The sequence below is a fragment of the Bactrocera oleae genome, chromosome 4 (genome assembly GCF_042242935.1).
Source record: "Bactrocera oleae isolate idBacOlea1 chromosome 4, idBacOlea1, whole genome shotgun sequence".
NCBI classification, from domain to species: domain Eukaryota; kingdom Metazoa; phylum Arthropoda; class Insecta; order Diptera; family Tephritidae; genus Bactrocera; species Bactrocera oleae.
Window position 1 is genome coordinate 14,206,123 of NC_091538.1, and position 16,011 is coordinate 14,222,133.

Sequence of the window (16,011 nt, forward strand, 5' to 3'; positions counted from 1 at the left end):
GCATAAACATATAGTACTCGTATATAGTTTTATGAATGTTTGGGTATTGGTGGGTATAGTGCGGTAGTGGCAACGCCACACTCGAATTGTATAATATCAATGGGAAGACATAACAAAAACAATAGTTTTCAACGCTAACCACCACCAGCAGTTGATGAAGAGCGATAAAACTACTGCCAAAGCAAGTGGCACAAAACTATGCCATATAAACACTAAAGGTATTCGAAAGGCTGTGTGTGTAGTTATGTATGTGTATGTTAAGTTTTTGTATGACTCATGGCAGCGAATTGAAGGGAATCCCTTCAAGGCGCACACCCTCATCCGTGAATGTATTGCTTTGCGTTATGCGCTCATTGATGATAGCTAGCATAAAATTGTCGAATGTGCGTAAGAAAATTGCTAAATATTTTTTTTAAGAAAATGCATATAAAAACTTGTTTAAATATGTATGAGACGTCTTCGCAAGTCTATTTTCAAATCACTTTGTTTGAATTCTGTTATATTGTTACAGTTGCGTGTTCGATTTGCCACATTAAGCGAGTGACGAAAAAATATTATTTAAATATACTACATAATATTTTCATATCAATTATGTATACACAACAGCGTAGATATTTAAAGGGGTCTGTTAGTTGGAAGACAGTCAAAAATTTACTTCGTTCTTTGAAATAGATGAAGACTCTTAGATGCTAAGAAAGCAATCCCTTACCTTACCTTAATTTTGAAAACTTAAGAAAATTAGGTTTTCCAAACTTGTAGTACCGTTAAGATTAACAGAGGCAAATATGGTATATGACATTTACAAAGTACTAGAATCAACAGCGAGTCGTTTCAACTTGCAATAACAAATAATCGAATTGTCGATTAACGAAAGTTCAGACTTCTTCAAACATTCGGAAAGAAGGATTTCCCCACAACCAATTTAAAAATATACAAAAATAGAATCTAAAAGTTCCAACAAAATTTGGGACAAACCATAAGGTCCTTAGGGCATAAATTTTAAAATCAGTTTACAAATCGGTTTAGTATTCTTGTAGCTTTCTGGACCAAGCTGATATACTATTTGCGCCTGTATAGGTTTTTGAAAATGTCAGTTAAAATTTCATTGTTTTATACACATTCTTTCCTGAAAACAGTCTACTAACGTTTCGGTACATCTCTCTCGCTTTATAAAAATACAAATGTCAAATTAAGTTCTTTATGAGTGGATAGTATTGCAGTTTAAAGAATAGACTAAGAAGCGATCTTAATGCTGAAAATCGTGAGAGCAACTCAAGAGTTTACAGCAGATCGACTTTTTATTCTGGAACCAGTCAAACATACTTTTCACTTTTTTTTACTTTTGTAGCAACAAATTTTGGAAACGCATTTTTGTGAAATATAGAAGCACAGACAAGAAAAATAACGCACTGGTGTAGTACTAGTTAGAGGAGGGGTAGAGGTACATCTAATCTTCTAATACTATTCCGGTAAACATAACTGGTTTTTTTAATGTTGGTGGCTCCTCGGCAGCTGAGAAGGCTTTTCATGAAACTCTTAACTATTCGGGGGTGCTTTAAACTTGTAGCATTCTCTACTTTTCGAATAAAATAAAGGGACACAGTGAACTATGGGGAGAAAATCTACTAAGTATCCAGCAGTGCTGCTATAATTGGTGTCTAAATCTATAAAAACTAGACTTTATTCTTTATTGAAAGTGACTTTAAATAAAAACAAATGAGGAAATGAATATTTCTAAAAGCTAAACGTGGAGCTGATAATCGTAACGCACTGTTTCTTATTGTCGACATCATCTTGTTGTCCAAGTCTTAAAAGCAAACAAATCAAACCAATCAACTAACAAAATTTCCGGAAGAGAATTACACTGTTTTCCATTATCATTTTCTGTACAACATTTACCTTTAAAACTTTTTCTTCCGCTCCGGTATGCTGCTTCAAAACAGCATGCAAGTTTAATCCAATAGTGTAGATATTGCAAATTTCATATTTTTAAGCACTTTTACTTTAATAATAGATTTTATTTTAATAAAAATAATTTATGCTCGAAATTTTCGTTTACTCGTATGTTCGTAGTAGTTAAAACAGTTGCTAAAAGCAGTCGTGCGTTCCACGAGCTAACAGTATTCACTGAGCTGAAATTTTCAAGAAACATAAATTAATGCCTGTTTCACAGACATTTTGGAAAACTACTTGAGTTCTTTAAAAATATTTTGCACATTTCACAAATGCTATTGCGAAAATCATGAACAAATAACTTTTCCAATTTTTGGCACTAATATTTTTTGAGTTATGCATAACATGTTTTTTAGTGTTGTTGATTTACACTTACAATACAAAATTTTAATTTTTTTTTTCAATAACAAAAAAAGAAAACATTTTTTCAAGTTTGAATTTTTTTATATATAAAATTTTTATTTTTAATATATTTTTTTTCACTTGTATTTGCTTTTCACTTTGCGTCAACCGCATGCACTGACCGTAAGCACGAAACCGTTATAACGATTTGTCACTTAAACGCTCGTCATAAAACAAACTAGCCGAAGCACAAGTAGTCCTTTCGTACACTAGCGTTCGTAAATGCTAATTGCAATGCGACTTCGATAGCAAACAGACTCACTGAGTGCTGGAAAGTCAAATAAAATTATTGAGCGAAAACTTGGTGGGAGAAACAAAAAAACTGAGTATGAAATTCAGAGCGAGAGAGCGAGAGGCAGCGAAGTATTTAAAAATGAGTAAAATAGGGCACTAAGCAGGTAGAATGTAATGGAAGTATAAAATGAGAGTCTACAAATGAGAGCGCGCTTATATTACTCATAAAAAATGTTTAGCCGTCAGAGCGAGTACGCACTATATACACATCACTTAAAACAACGTAGCGCTACACGAAAAAACACTGCTGAAAATGCGTGAAATGCGCAAAATATTTTTCTTTCAAAATTCTTCTAGTTTATTGCGAACTTTCTATTTTAATAGTGATAAACATATAGTTTTTTGAGGTTATGTATTTATTTTTTATTTATGTTAGGTTGATTTAGAATATGTAATATTTGATATTAGTTGACGTGTAACGGTGTAAGCGCATGCACAAATCGATGGACCAGATGAGCGACGACATAATCAAACGAAGAAGTTTTGATGAAAATAAAAAATTTAATTCAAAAGCAAAATATATACAAAAATGAATCAGGAACTAAAAAAAAAATATTAAAAGGATGTTGAAGGATATGTAAATCATCGCATGACTACAAAGTTTTGTAATTTTTGGAATAAAATTTCTGTTTTATAGACTGTTAACATTTTCTCGTTGATTGTATCATAAAAAATTTTATCGAACCTCTCTAAATAATATGACTTATAGCAAGTTCTAAGCCGAAGTTCAATTGAACCCAGAGAAACCGGTAAGTTTGGGAAAGTAGACCCCCCTGATTCGATAGATGAACCTCAGGCTATAAAGAATTTGTGACAGACCTGTCAGATAACATAAGAAAGAACTTTTAAGTTAAAGTTTTAAAAGAAAACAGTTTCTGAAAATGTGCACCGATTGTTCCTTTAAGCGTTGCCGAGTTTGTTAAAAATATTAAAAATTGTGAGCTCGTAACGCAATCACCCTGACTGCTGTATTGTAGGTTACGTTTAAGGACCAACAAATAAAATCTGTCATTACTTTTACAAGGTTTACCATAAAAAGTAATGTAAATATCCTCCCACGAACCACTCATGCTCAGATTTACGCTTGCACACCGAAAACTATATAAACAGCGCTGAAATGAAAATAGCGCAGCCTACCTTTAGGCGCTATTGCTGGTTTAGCCACATATTTGCTGTCACTCACAGTGGTAGAGCATTTTGTACATACCGAAATTTACTACAAAGCGATTACTGAAAAAACCAGTGACTACACAAAAGCCTATTTATGTTTGTGTGTTTGTTGCCACGTAAGTGTGTGTATCTGCATATTTAGAGGTGTGTGTGTATATGTAGTCCAACTTTGTTTGCATTGTCATGACCTTTGCTAATAAATTTTCATGTTGGTAGCTTATATGTGCAGTTACTTGAAGTGTAAAATAAGTTGAGACTCAAGAAGAGTATAAAGCGAGCGCTGGCGCCTAATAGTAGGCAATGGATGTTGACTCAATTGTATTTGAGCACAAATATAATGTATTGAGTTGAAAAAAATTAAGCTTGGAGGTGAGTAACTACTTTGTGCTTAGATGGAGTATGCAAACGCCTAAAAATATGCAGAGTATTTGTAAAATGTAGGGAGCAACCGAAAAGTATACAACATACATACGAGTACGTGACACTATGTTTATAACTGATATATACATTTTCAGACTGTTTTAGTGTTACTTTTTTTCTAAGAAGGCAACGAGTGATATTGTGGAAAATTTTTATAAGCGCGCCTCGAGGTAGGCAAAGCATTTTTTTATAACTATATAAGAAAAGCTGAAGGCATATAATTGCGTTGTATGAAAGTATTATGTGAGAACGTGGACTCTTTACGAATGCTAATGTATTAGAGTTTTTGCAGCGCCTGTATGTAGGCAAAACAAATTTTCGAAAAACGTACAAATACGCACAAATTTAGATATTTAAAAACTAAGCAGCGAATATTTATTATAAAACGAAACTTTTTGATACATTTTTTATAGTAATAAAAATAATAGTAGTAATAATAAACGAAAATGTAAATGAATATATCAAATTAATGTGAAAAACTAATATGCACATGAAAAGTTTCGATTTGCAAAATGATGACTAATTTTCATAAGTACAAATTTTGACTACTTCATTTTTGTTTTTACCAATTGCCAAACTGAAGACAACAAGTATTATACGTAAAAACTGAATAGAAACAATTTTGCGCAGGTCACTTTTAGGCGTTCTATATATTTTTCATTATATTTAGCATTTAGTTTTGCTATGATTGTTGTTGTTGTTGTTGCACATTATTGAACTGTAAAATTTCCAAAAGCGATTCCTTTGTCGCTGTCGCAGTCAATATTAGAAATACCAAAATTGATGTTAGAAATAGCGAGAATAGCAGTAAATAGCCAAAGGCGCACATTGAGGTGTTGCGGAAGGGGCGAAGCAGTTATTTTGTGTGCAGGGCATGGCCAAGGCACGCACTAGCACACGCACACACGCGGAGGCAAACGCAGCTATAGCAAATCACACAGTCAGCTAGTCAGCCAGCTAGCAAAGGCCAACATACACAGTATAGATTGGTGAAAAATTTTCAGCTGTTGGTATAACAGTTAATCGGAATACATATTTTTTTTGTTTTTGATAACACACAGTCACTGCGTTTATTTTACTATTGCAACTTTTAAATAATGCATATATACATTTTTTTCTCACTTTTTCTTATATTTTGCTTGTAACTTTATATATGCAAAGACTTTTGGCTTTCTTTTCGTTTTCTGTGTGAATTTCAATTTTTCTGTAAAAAATCGATAGTAGCGAGCACTTTATTTCAGTCTGCGCCTTAACGTAACAAACCAACCTGACACGAGCTGCGAGCAACCGAGTACTACGAGGCTTAAGGGTAAGCCAGACGTTGGTAACCTGAAACTCGCTGCTCGCATGAGTCAAACTGCAGCGACGACGATGACAACAGCAACAACAATGTTGGCTACGATGACGATGAAATTAACTGTTGTTGGGTGTGATGGAAGTTCGCGAAGGCAATACTGAAGTACAGTGGAGCAAAATTTATTCTAATAAACATAAAAAATGCAATATATCAAAGGACTATATGTATCTCTATTTATTACATAATAATGATGGGCGTTTAGTTGGTTACTTGGCTGAAAGCGACTTCATGAAGGCAGCAAACGACTAAACTGACACTTGCAAGAACCTTTTTCAAGGCAAATATACATAAATGTACAAGGTGATTTTTATTGACTGTTCAGGAACCAGTACTTTTGGAAATTTATTAAATTTGTATATAAGTTTTTTTTCAAATATATTTCGAAAACATTTTTAAAAGTATTTTTAAGAAATTTTTAACTAAAATTTAGATATACAACTTTTCTAGTTTTCTGTTATACGTTGTTTATTTGAATAAAAGGTAAACGTATAAGTAACAGTAAACCATTGTAACCTTTAAATATTAAAAATTTTGAAAATTTTTGTATTTCAAAAACAACTATTTCTAAAAATTTTGTAGTTTCCAAAATATGTATGCACATTATATCGGTATATAAATTTATTTTCAAAGAAAAGTTTCGAAAATATTTGATTTCAAAAAATTTTTGATATATATCCTGTTTCTAAATTCGAGTTATAACTATTATACAATTTTTGATTTCCAAAATTCGACTAGAGGTCTATCTATTAAACCTGACCAAAATTAATTTTTGAAAAATTTGCATTCAAAATTTCGAAAATTATTGTTTTTGAAAATGTATAATAACCCGAGCATTTTATATATTAGATTTACTCTTTTGAAGGCAATTATAGATAAATTAATTATTTAAGTCGAATTTATTTTTACAAAATTTTTCATTTCAAATTTTCAAAAGTTTTTGATTTCAAAATTTTTTTTTAAAATATAGCAACCATATAAGGTCGCGTGGAGGAATTAAAAAAGCTCATATATCTTTTCGAGAAATTCTTGACATATCCCATCTCAATTTGTTAATTCGATCTTGCGTTTTGAAATTTCAGCACTACCTAGCTTTTGGAGGTAAGACCAAGGCGATGGCCTTCGAAAAAAGAGCTTCGCATTTCTATGTGATGAATAGTATATGACTTATTAAAATGTTTTAAAAATTGTACGTTTTGCAGCACTGTTCGAACGCGCATATCACCATAAATCAAAATAAAAAACAACAAAAAAGACACGAAAAGAACCCTTCTTCTGACGCATGCGCCTTTTGGGAATTGAACTTACGCTCTTCTAATAAGTATTACATTACCAACTAATGAGAGTGTGGGAAAAGTGAGTATGCCAACTTAAATTATTCATAAGCACTAACAAAAACCAACTCAAAGGAGACGAAGAATTGGTTGAAGGATAAAATAAAATAGAAAAGAAATCGGACAGACGCAAGTATGTGTAATATAATATAAGTTTACAAAAAGTTAAGTATTTTAGATAAGAAAGAATATAATAATAATAAAGTCCATTAAAAACTATTTTTGAAACTAGGAATTTTTGTTTTCCAGTTTTGTTTTTTAAATTACATATTTTAAGAAAACAATTATTTAAAATATTGTTGTTAAAGTTACAAATTTTCCTGAGTTTCTGAATACTTATTTATCCGAAATTTCTCAAAAATATTTGTATGGTTTTGGTAATTTATAAAAACAAATCGTTTTTTGGAATTACATAAACATAGAACTAATTTTGAGTAACAGGTTTTTTGATATTTTTGTATCTGACATTTGGAAAATTTGAGTTTTCCAAAATTTCCAACAAATAAATTTTTTCAAGCAAGTAAATATATATTATTAAATTTGAGTATAAAAAATTTTTGGACAATTTTTGTTAAATTTAATTTTTCGAAAATTTCCAAAAAATGTATTTCTTTATTTTAAGATAATAAATATAAAATGTAGTAAAATTGATATTTGAACGAGTTTTAATATTTTAAAAATATTAGTTTTCCAAAAACAAAATTATATTAAATAAATAAAAAAATATTAATTTGGGTAAAACAATTGCTTAAATTTTAAAAATTTTAATTTTGCAAATTAAAAAAATATTTTTCATAAATAAATCTAAAAATAAAGTAATAAAAGTTTTTTTAATAAATATATGCACATAAAATATTGAAATTGCGCAAAAAATTTATTATTATGGTGTTCTTCGAAATTTTAAAAATTTCAGTTTTCCAACATAAGAAACAAAATCATTTAAGAAATTTATTTATATTATTATTTATATTTGAAGAATAAAAATTTATTTTAATAAATAAATACAAAATGATTAAATTTGAACAAAAAAAAATATTTAAAATTTTTTTATTTTTGTAATTTTAAAAACTTTACTTTTCCAAATTAAAAAAAATATTTTTTTTAAATAAATGTAAAAATAAAGTAAAAAAAATGTATAAACATATATAAATTATTTTTACGGTGTTTTTTGTCGATTTTAAAAATTTTGGTTTTACAAAATAAAAACAAAATTTTAAAGCGTTAAAATGAGATATTGTTTATTTAATAAATAAATATAAAACGATTAAATTTGAACAAAGAAAAATGTACGTTTTTTTATATTTGTTATTCTAAAAAGTTTAGTTTTCCAAAATAAATTTTTTTTTTAAAGAATAACAATAAAAATAAAACAAAAATAAATATTTCTTTAAATAAATATTTATATAAGTATTAAATTTGAGTAGCAAAATTATTTTTACGGTCATTTTAATTAAAATATTTTTTTTCCAAATAAACTAAAATTAAAGAAATAAATATAAAAATACAATACTATTTTTGCAAATGTTTGTTTTTGCGTTATTAACCGCTGAACAAATATTTTTGAATAATTACAAAGCTTTTTAATTTTTTTTTTGTTTTTGTTAATATAAGAAATTTTAATTTTCCTAAATACACACAAAAAAAAATGGTTTTTACAAAATTTGTCTCATACTATTTCTAAAAAAATTTTATTTCAAATGTCGAAAATATTTGTTTTGTCCTTAAATAAATATGCAATATTAACTGTTGAATAAATATTTTTATTTAAATAAATATGCAATCTTAACTGTTAAAACATTATATCTGAATATCGAAAATTATTTTTTTTTTTCTATTTCAAAATCTCTCGCCGACCACTTTAGTTTCCACTACCATAACATTTTACATGTCACATCAACGCTTTTAATGTTTAATGTTGCTTGTCAACTTAGCACTAAAACACCAGCAACAACACGACATACTAAAACAACAACGATTGTATTAAATTATATCAATAAAATTCAATACATTTTGGCAGCTGTTGTGGTTGCCACCAACAACAACTATTTGAATGCTTGAAAATGTCCTCTAATATTGCTGCCAAAAGCAATCATTTTCACTCACATCTACACACACACACATACGTGGGCGCCTATAAATATGCGAGATGCTTTAGTTTATCAGCAGCACTCTGCTGTCAGCGCCTATGGCTATCATTTGTCGCTACATTCCGCGTCATCTGACTCGTCATCAACATGACTGACAGCAACAAGAACAACAGTAATAATAAATATAATCATATTTCTGTTTAAATACGTGCATGTGTGTGTGTATGTGAGTGTGCATGTGAACAACACTTAGCGCTGCGCTATCAAACTGGCTGACGTAAAATGAAATTTTTATTGATTTCTATGTTTGTTTGCGTGTCTCTGGGTGTGTGTGTGTGTGTGTGTGTGTGTGTGGTAATAGACTTTGCTTATGTGAGTGTGTGCGTGTAAATTGCTCTTCAATGAGTTTTCTCTTGATTTCATCGGCTCTGACAAGCCATTTTGCTATTTTCGCCTCGAGAATTAGACACTCAGTCGGTGTGTCACTTCCTTCCCGCGGCACCGGCGTTTCCTGCTGATTCTCTAAATTTCCGTAACACTTTCTCAACTTTGTTAACCTCGCATTTCGCTACTTTTCATAGACAATTATATGTATATACATATTATATGTAAATATGTACTCTTCCATCATCTTTTAATTCTTTGTCATCACAAATACTTTTATTGGTCTGCTGACATTGAACATAACGTTCTTTTCCAGCACACATATGTTGCTAGTTTGCAAAACTTGTTCAGTCAAGCAAATAGCCGTATAAAAAGGCATTAATGTTGAAAGTTTTGTACGCAAATCTGCGGGTGTTTCGGTAATACATGTGTCATTTAGAAACAAAAGTTTTGCGATTTTATTAGCGTTAAAGTTCATGAAATGCGATTTTCGTTTGATGACTGGGAATATCATTAAATTATGCTAAAGAGCGAAAACTAAAACCTTAGGTGGACATTTTATTACATTGTATTTCCCAACAAGTTATGCAATGACCTTGAAACAAGATTCTAAAGGAAAGAAGAAAGTGAGGTTAAGCTCGAATACTTTCTATTAAGACCTTCGGTAAAAAAAGTTAATTTCTGCCAAAACCGAGCCGGGAACTCACCGATCCAAACAGGGTCAAACGCCGAAAAAACAGCCCTTGTACGGATAAATTCCGTGTCAAATCCGGTAACGTAGAACCGGCTGTGGTGGAAATTGAAAAAAACTATAGCCGGGTGTTGTGCTTGTCAAGACAAAATCTAGTATTACCTAAAACTCTTGGCAAATAACCGACTACATTCGGATCTTAACTGAAATATACAGTCTCGAAGAGATCAGTTACAGTCAATAAGCAAGGGTTACAGGACAACTAACACTCTAGTGTGGGACTTGCGAAATTTTACGAAGTTGTCTTGAACCTGACACTAAAGCAGAACAATAATATTGGATAAATAGTAGCATGCGAGACTTACATGGCTTCATAAGCAAAGACGAGAATCCTCAATGTAAATTAGGCACGTATCGGCTTAACAAATCTTATGGACCCTAAACGCTGTAATATGATTAATGCAGAGGTTTGAAGCGCCAGCGAGCGGAAAACGTAACAGCGTAAACCTAAATTTATTTGCGGCATAATTATCGTTAAACTCAACCAATATCGAACGGATCGATTAAAATGGTTAACGGTGTTGCATCAGTAAAACATTTTTTGTTTTTAGAAATTCAACATCTCTCGCTATGTGGGAGATAGCGCAATCGTACTACTTGACTCTATCAGCTTCTTTCAGACGAAAGCTGAAATGTACTCCAGATTTGAAAACACGAAAAGAAGGAGCTTCAGAATAAGGCAATAGGAGCTTTAAGGATGCTTACAGCCACCAGTAATATACGCCATGCAACAGTAATATACGCGGAAATTCTCGAAAATGTACGACGGAATTGATGCGGTAATATACTGTCCGAAATTAGATATAAGGCAGCTTTTAAGCTGCGGAATCACTGCAGTATATTTTAAGCAAAAGTATTGAGTAAACTGTAAGCCGGGGCTAGTCTCTAATGCTTCAGCAGGCAACTCCAGAGTCAACATCTACGTGGACAGCCAAGCAGCAATCAAGGCAATAACCTCGCACAGCATGGAAGAGTGTCGCCAGTTGCAAGTGACTTTACTTCTACTGGATGAGCTGGCATCAAAGGCATCAATGGCAATAAGATTAAGATAGGGTACAAGATTGCCGAGAGTGGTGTACGGCTGTCATTCGAAAACGTCACCGACGAAATGACTATAGGAACATGATTGGAATACTCACTGGTCAGGGCTGGTAGCGGCGCACGCCTGCAGATAGGGACTGACAGATCGAGAAGTCTGCTGGAAATGTCAAGAGCAAGGCTCCAAGGAAACAATGGAGCAACTCTCGTACACTTTTCTCACATTAGCAAGACCAAACTACAAGCATTTGGTTTAGTATGAGACGATATGAGGCACTGAAAGTGGTCTCAATATTGAGTTCGCAGAACCCTTTGAAATGCGCAACAAGCATTAACATCCGGAAGGATGACCACTTCTCATGAACTATGTAACGGCACTCTATCTGGTATCGCTAAGGACAAAAACTGGTCTCTGCGTGATCTAGTAGCCTACCAGACTTACTAACCTAACCTTCCGACAGGTAAATGTGGACTAAACGTATTTAAGAAGCTATGCAATCTCAGGCAAAGCGGTGATATATACGAAAGATGGTGCAAGAAAGTAACATACATTTTAAGCCAAATCTTCTCACGCTCACTCTACTCACATGCTTTGTTTTCTGCTGGGAAGAAAGTTAAAATGTTTCGCACACGAAAATTCATTATAACTAAGTAGCAATATAAATGCCTGCAGTTGCAATTGCCATAGAGTTTCATCACTCAGTAGAGTTTCATTTCTCACTTAAATATTTTTATAAAATCGAATTCCCCTACAAGTGCAGCTTACACAGCACACACGGCGTATGAGTGTTGGCTTTCTCGCAGAAATCCATTAAAACTATCTCCTGTTTATTGGCACTTGCCGAGACAACACGAGCAAATTTTTAATGCCTGCCGTAGCTGCAATTCACCTCACATCTTAGATTCGTGAAATTATTTGCACAGCGCACGCATACAAACACACACAAGCATACCAAAAGATTAGATCAAGCAGCTCATAAGCATGTGTGTGTTTGTGTGCAGCTTTTGCTGGAGCAAAATTCGATTCAACAAATATTGCCATGCAAGCAAGCTGTGCAATCATTTGAGCGCGTGTGGCAATGTGTGCATATAAACCTATTGAATGGGTAGTCATGCAAGTGGATTGTGCAACCATACAAACAAACGAAAATATTGGCTCAAGTAGGCGTGCGTGTGTTTGTATTGGTGCGCATGAGCTAGTGCTGAATTGTTCTCGAATGCGTCATTCAAACGTCAACCAGCGCTTAGTATGAGAGGTATGGAGTTGGTGGGGCTGAGGTCAGAAATCTATCATACAACAAATATACATACTTATGTGTATACACCTTCACCCAAACAAGTGTATACGAAAGTTGTGGTCTCTTGCTTTTAGAGATTCAATTAGTTAATTATTGAAAAATTATCTTCTTATCGTTAAGATCGATAAAATTGAAGATACGAGCTTTATAAGATTATGTTAGCATGTGACTGAAATCAGGGTTTTACCACGTCCATAAATTTTCCAAAAAAAAAACAAGAAAAAACCTTCACTTCGGCTGCAACGACCTACGATATTCTTCACAAATAGGGAAGTTTCCATACAAGAACTTGACCTTGATCGTTCAGTTTGCATGGCAGCTATATGTTATAGTAGTCTGATCGGAAAAATTCTTCAGATATTTTAGCGTTGTCTAAGGATAATAATATTATGCCAAATTTCGTAAAGATATCTTTTCCAATAAAGAATTTTTTTATACAAGCACTTAATTTTGCCCATTAAGTTTGTATGGCAGCTATATGCTAAAGTGGTCCGATTTTAATAATTTCGTCGGAGATTGTACAGTCGTTTTAGACAATAATCCAAAACAAATTTCGTGGAGATGTTTTGTAAAATAAAAGAGTTATCCATACAAGTACTTAATTCCTATCGTTCAGTTTGTATGGCAGCTATATGTTAGAGTGGTCCGATATCGGTCATCCCGAAAATGAGCAGCTTCTTTAAGTGAAAAAAATCCTGCGAAAACCAATAAGTGGATTGATGAATTTTATCCGAGATCTGCGCCAGTCAGAGCAACCATTCTCAAGTGTTTTTCAAAATTTCGTGCAGACCAAACGAGAGCCGAAACCAGTAGGCTTCAAAACATAAAAACCCCACAAAAAGCTTTTGAAAGATAGCAAAATAAAGTTGAAAGCGAGTGCTAATAGTCAAAAGATATCGAAAGAATATACTGGAAATAGCGTTCGGGTATATTTGTATATGCGAAAGCTCTGCGAAAAATGGGCGTGGCGCTTGCTTACAATTGATCGTTTCATCGTGTCAAAAACGATAGCTAAATTGCCCGAACTGTAGTGGTCTAAGTAATTTTTCCTGTTTTCAGGCCTTAGGAGAGGCCGGCGAGCTGAGAAAATTGAATTTAGCGACAATGACTCTACTCGCTAAAAGAAACACCGTTATATGTATTATAATATGTAATATATATAAAAGTGCCCTAAAATGCGCGCTATAATTCTTGGTGCCACAGCACCGTAACTGTCGCTCTTGGGATACAAATTGAATATACAGTTCTCTTTATATATATATATATACATATTTATTTTTTTTTATATGGAGTGTCTGCAAAGATTATGGTGTGTAATTAATCTTGGAGAAGTTATTAAAAAGGGGAAAGAAATTTTTGATAAACAAGCAATTTCAAGAATTTTCATTTCTTTCTTAATCATTAGGAATTTAAGCCGGATTAATAAATAATGCGTTTTTATGCAAATCGAAAAAAGGGTTGGTGTTTCTACAATTTGGAAGCGACGAGATATATCGCGCATTAGCAGCAGACATTTATGCAAAAACACGCGCATAATCAATTCTTCTTAAAGCATAGCAGTCCAAAGCTGCAACAACAAAAAAAACAACAACCACAACAACTCAGCTGGCGTAAACGTGCATCAATGGGAGGCAAAAACTATGGATAACAAAAAATTAATTTGTTGTTGTTGTGTAATATATATAAATATACATACATACATATACCTACCTATATATAAACACTGGCTCAAAGGATAACACCCACGAATTTTTGCGCAGCATGTGTCTGTTCATATTAGCGAATACTTGCGATATCACGACGTAACTACCAGACAGTGATTAAGCTGTCAAGTGAGTTGGAAGCGAAGCGCCAAAGAAACAGCAATATAGACAATAAACAGCAATAAATAAATAAAAAAAATTTCGCGCACACACACACACACGAAATATGCGCGAATTTGAAAGACTCGCCAAGGACAATGGAGACTGGCTGTGTACCGTTAGCTGTCAATGACACTCACACTGAGCTTTTATTGTATAGATATGGCTTAAAAAGTGACAACAACAACATCAGCAACAAAGATAAAAAATTTAAAAAGGACAATAACTTAAAATTGATAAAAGGTGGAATAACAGCAACAAAACAACATATGCTTATTTGTTGTTGAATTCTTTGTCAGCGCAAAGCAGACAAGCTGCGCACACGCGCTCACACATACGCACAAACAGCATAGAACGGTGTAAACAGCATGGTTACGAAAGTATAATACATAAACACAGAGTTTAAAAGCCCCACACAAAGCTTCGCAGCTGTAACTGATCAATGGACGTCGTAAAATTTGTCTTTGCTACTAACTCGACTTTAAGTTCAATTGACTTTAACAAAGGTGAAAGACTTGCAGTTTTTGGGGAAAAAATGTTAATTGATGCAGCTTCTAGACTTTCAAAAAGCAGAGAAGAAACTCGGTTAAGGGAAAGCTTTTGCAGGTCGAAAGACCTTGTGAGACGCTTGCTGCACTGGGATTAAATGTAAATCAAAATAATATAATAAAAATAACGGACAAGGTAGATATAGACTTGATCTTGACTCCGCGAGATCTAATTTCGATCGAAAACTAATCCGTCCAATAACGAGGAAAGCTTTTTCTACGAGCTTTCGCTACTCTCAAAGCAGTGGTAAGCCTCTGAATGTTGTCCTACAATAAATTAAGTCATCCATTGTTAATTAAGAAGACGGCTTAAGATTTGTAGAACCTTTCGTGGATCACTTTATTAAAATCACCAATAATATTTAGGAGTTGAAACTCAGATCAGCAAGAAATTCGTGGCTCTTCATATATATAAAATATGTGTGTCAAAAAATCTAACGGTAAGATTTTATCTATTTAATCATACTGTTCGATTTTTTGACACGTACATTTTATGTACGCTCCGAAAAGTATACTATATTTCTGCGAACGTCTCTCTTATTAGATCTTAAGGTGTAAACAAATGCATAGCATTGTAAATAAACGAATATTTCGACAAACAAGTATACCTTTATATCGGTAAAGAAGTGTCTGTTTAAAAAATATCTTTGAAGTTAACTACTGTAAGTAAAGAAACCGAAAAAGCAAACCTCAAAGTTACTCCATATAAGGGTTTAATGGGCAAATCACCAATTGAGATAATTGTGTATAGGAAACTATGAAAGCGCTAGTGGTGGAAATCTCTCGAGAGAAACTTGTTGGTACCTCAGTCAAAAAAACGGGTTCGGTCTACGCTTCTAGCAATGTATTTTGGACTTGGAAGAGTTATACTGTACTGAGTTGTGATTTTTAGGTTGCTTCTCAGGGGCTGATGGTTTTTATGATCCGCACTTTAGCAGTCACCAGCTCTTCCTGGCCCAAGGCACTTTTGACACTCATATGGTTCATACAGGTAGGCGTTTCAACCGATCATTGATCAGTTGATCGATCAGTTTGTTTGGCAGCTATATGCTATAGTGTTCCGATATCGGCAGTGCCGACAAATAAGCAGCTTTTAGGAAAGAAAAAGACGTGTGC

General features: G+C 33.0%; 1 protein-coding gene across 14 annotated transcripts in view; it reads right to left on the reverse strand.

Annotated features, from left to right (window-relative positions):
• The window catches only part of unc-104 (kinesin family member unc-104), an 83,484-nt gene that overhangs the window by 31,030 nt on the left and 36,443 nt on the right, over positions 1-16,011 (reverse strand). The window contains exons 1-2 of one of the 14 annotated variants that reach the window (XM_036375255.2): positions 4,806-5,524; positions 1,900-2,132 (exon numbers count right to left, since the gene is read on the reverse strand). The exons of 11 other annotated variants lie outside the window; for them this stretch is intronic. The gene's annotated coding sequence lies outside the window, so the exon portion shown is untranslated. Of the gene's footprint in view, positions 1-1,899; positions 2,133-4,805; positions 5,525-16,011 lie in introns of those variants that run through there. 2 more of the 14 variants (XM_070109099.1, XM_036375256.2) reach the window with 2 other exon arrangements.